Source organism: Triticum dicoccoides, chromosome 3B, assembly GCF_002162155.2.
Source record: "Triticum dicoccoides isolate Atlit2015 ecotype Zavitan chromosome 3B, WEW_v2.0, whole genome shotgun sequence".
Classification (NCBI taxonomy): Eukaryota; Viridiplantae; Streptophyta; class Magnoliopsida; order Poales; family Poaceae; genus Triticum; species Triticum dicoccoides.
In genome coordinates this window covers 46,501,860-46,505,854 of record NC_041385.1, presented here as the reverse complement: position 1 = coordinate 46,505,854, position 3,995 = coordinate 46,501,860, and positions in this window count along the sequence as shown.

The window sequence follows — 3,995 nt, the reverse complement described above, 5'->3', positions numbered from 1 at the left end:
GTATTGTTTTATTTCTTTTGTGCTTTATTTTAATTTTGAAGGAGTTTCACATATTCTACGGCACTACATACATGCATATGAATGTACAATTTCAAACAAATTTGAAATTAGAACCAAAAAGAATTCAAGAGGAATATACAATATATATTCAATATCATCGGATGACCATATACAATTTTGAACAAGTTTCCATACATAATTTAATGCATATAAAGTTCTACGTCCTCGTAATGGTGTTCTCCTTTAGGATGGAGGACTTCCCTCCTGAACCATCCAGCTAGTTCCTCTTGAAGTGGTCGGAAGCGAGCTTCTGGACTAAGCATCATCCGGAGGTTATTCCTCTGAGCATTGGTATCACTCGGAACCCGCTCAGAGGTGTATCTCCGGATCATCTCACAGACATAGTATCCACATAGATTGGTCCCCGCTGGCTGAATATCCCCACCATTCTTAGCCTTTGACCTTTTGAATTCTAGCTCTTTTTTGAATTCACCGACCTTTGTATCTACGAACCGTCTCCAAACCCTACGAGGCAAAGAAAATTAAATGAACAAGAGAGTTATTAGTTACTTGATATTAGGAAATGAACGAAATAGGCCGATCGATATAGAGCGCAAATGAATGAAAATAATTACTTCTGCAGCATTCTTCTCATGCCGCCCCAAAGCTTTGGATCCATATTCAGAGAGTCGTGGACGAGACATTATGAGGTGTCAACTTTAATTACTAGCAGAATCCAGTGGAACCTGCGGACACGATACATGCACAGTACGTCATGCATAACTCATCGATTAGCCGGCCACATACCATGCATGGAGTAAACAAAAGAGAATGTGCTCAAGACAGAAACACTCACCCAAAATGGTAAGGAAATAGAATATCACTTTTGAGTTCCTGCTTTCTAAGAAACTGCCACAGGTCTGCCTCCATGTCGGCGGGGTGATGCTCCAACACATATCCATTAACGATGTGTGGGTCAATGAACCCAACATCATGGATGTTCCTTACTCTGCATTCCTTAATCTTCATTCTGCATGTATAATAGCGGACACAACAATATAGTTAGGACATATATATAGTGCAGGAAATATGAACGAGATGGGGTAGAAATAAATCACTTACAGAACGTAGCAACTGATGATAGATTTGTCGAGCTCGCGCAGATTGAAAAGCTGGAACAATTCACTCAGATGAATTTGTACATAGTAATGTTTGAAGTGATGCTCATATCTAACTTCCGCATAAATATATTCTTTGGCGTTTTTATTTTTTATGTAACCCTTGTACCATTTCAGCAGACCTTTCATTTGTGGAGGTAGATCCTCTTCCTGCGCAGGCTCGACGAGAGGCCCATTCTTCACATATGTAATTACTACCTCCTTCACTGGCGCCTCATCAAGGCCTAACAGTTCACGAAGAGTAATACCTAAGTTGGCCGCTTGTTCTCTGGCACTCGTTACAGTCAATCCATGTGCTGCCGCAGCTGCTATGATATCGGGGTCATCCGGACCGGCGGCTTTCACTATAAGTGGGGCAATCGATTGTTTACTTTGTTCCCCGAGCTGGGCAACTCGTTTCCCGCTTTTTTTACTTTCTAATTCCGTTTTCTCGGCCTCCTCCAAGGCTTTGTTCTCCTGGTTCTCCGCCCCCTCTTTCTTCTCCTTCAACATGAGTGCCTGCCTACGAAGTTCACGTGCATAGTCGTCAGGCAGATTCTTCGCGGCTTGGGATGGTGTGCTCAAAAATGACTTAGCCCACTTCTTTTGCTCATCATAAAATACTGGCTTGGGCTCGGGCTCTCTTTTCTTCTTGCAGTCCGCCTTCCATTTCTCGTGATCAGCAGTCGCGGCCGCGGCAGTTTCCTCGGCACTATGTTCCCAAGGCCTTGTGGGGAGAGGCTTCAGTGATGGCTCCGGTACCTTTGTGGTCTTAGGTACATAAGGGTCCGGGTTAATAATCCAGGACTGCTTCTGCTTCTTTGCCGGAGGTGGATTGGGGGGCGGCGTCTGATCACCCGCCGGACGAGGACTGGGGGCGGCGTCTGATCACCCGCCGGACGTTGTGGACTGGGGGGCGTCGGCTGACATGACGGAGGTGTAGGTGAACCGCCACCACCACCACCACCACCACCACCGCCACCGCCACCACCACCACCATAGGGGGGTGGACTTGTTGTCCTTGGCGCCTCGCCTGGAAACTTGATAAACTTCTTTTGCCATAGAATGAAATGGCGCTTGACATCTCCAAGTCTTTTCTCCCCTTCAGGTGTAGTAATGTCAATCTCCAGGTCCTCAAACCCTTGGACTATGTCCTCCACCGTGACACGAGCATAGCCATCTTGAATGGGGTTGTTGTGGTGGAGTGCTCCAGGTAAACATGGTAAAGCACTGCCGATGGCTACCTTCATGGACATGTTCCCGATAGGATAATACAGATGACATTCTTTCATCTCCTTTATATCGTCCACGGGGTAGCGAGGAGGCTCCGGTGCAGTAATTTCGACCACCAGAGGCTCCGGTGCAGTAATTTCGATCGTGGTGCATCTGCACCAGCCGGTGGGGCCTCCGTGGAAGCCACGCTGCTTCTCCGCTGCTGGCTTCCGAGATCCGCTGGATGATCTTCATGCTGCGCCCGAGCTGCATCTCTTTCGGCTACTAGTACACTCACGGTTTTCTTCATCACATCCATTTCCGATGCCAACCGCGCCACAACATCTGCTTCCCGATCCATCTTTCTCTTCCGGCTTCTGTAACCGTACGGGTCATCGTTCTGGGGGAACCCTATTTTCCACGGAATGTGCCCCATGCCTCGTACACGTCCTCCGTGTTAGGATTCCTGAGGGCTTTTGTCAGCGCGTCGTTCTCTCTGTTGAACTTGATCTTCCCCTCTTGAGCATCCCTCATTGCGTCAATAAGGGCTTGGGTGGGTTTAATTATTTTGCCCCGGTAAACACACTCCCCTGTCTCCGGGTTCAGCGTTCCCCCATGCCCGTACCACCAGCTTTTGGCCCTTGGGTCACATCCCTCCGTACCTGGACGGATTCCTCGCGCCCTCAGCTTGTTCTCCATCTTCTCCCACCTAGGCTCCCAAAGGCGATACCCTCCTGGCCCCATAATATGATTGTACTTCTTCTTAGCCGCATTTTCCTTATATTTTTTTTGATATTTGAATGAACTGCTCCGATTTCTTTTGCTTCACAAATTCTGGCCAATCATGTTTCAGTTTCTCATATTGTCCTTTGAAATCCGGAGTCTTGTTCTGCTTGACAAAGTCATGGGCTAGATTTTGCTTGAATTTCCGGAATGCGTCGGCCATCTTATGAAGAGCGAACTGTTTGACTAGCCTCCTCCTCTCCTTGTTTTCCTCAATCTTGTTACCCTCCTCATCGAATTTGTTGTATTCCGGAGGTAGAGCGAAATGTTCCATAAGCTTCTTGAAGCAATCTTTTTTTGTTCTCTTATCGACAAAAGTGAAACCAGCAATTCGTGCCTCCTTTGGCTTATTCCACTCCTGGACGGTGATCGAGACGTTGTCTCTAACAACGGCTCCGCATTGGCTGACAAACTTGGTGGCGTTCTTGCGGGGCTCCAGCGGCCTGCCGGTTGCACTGTCGACAACCTCGATGGTGCATGTTTCTCCTTGTTTCATCGTCTTGGTTGCGCCACGCTTTGACGACGTACTCGATTGTTTCGACGATCCGGCCGAGGGCTAAAATAAGAAAGAGAGTCGCGCGCGTTAGTACACACATATTTATTCAAATCAGTTAGTTTGTATCACCAGAGGCTCAATGTATATATATACCTCGGCGCCGGAGGTGGTTGCTACTTCCATTTGAAGATCGTCGTTTATCGACGTTTGTTCGGCATCATCTTGCTGACGGCGCCCTTCATCTTCACCGTCAAGGTTCAGATAAGAAGAGATATCATCTTCTTCTTGTCCGGTCGGCACATATAGAATATCGCCGTTTATGATGCCGAACATATGTGCTTCACCGT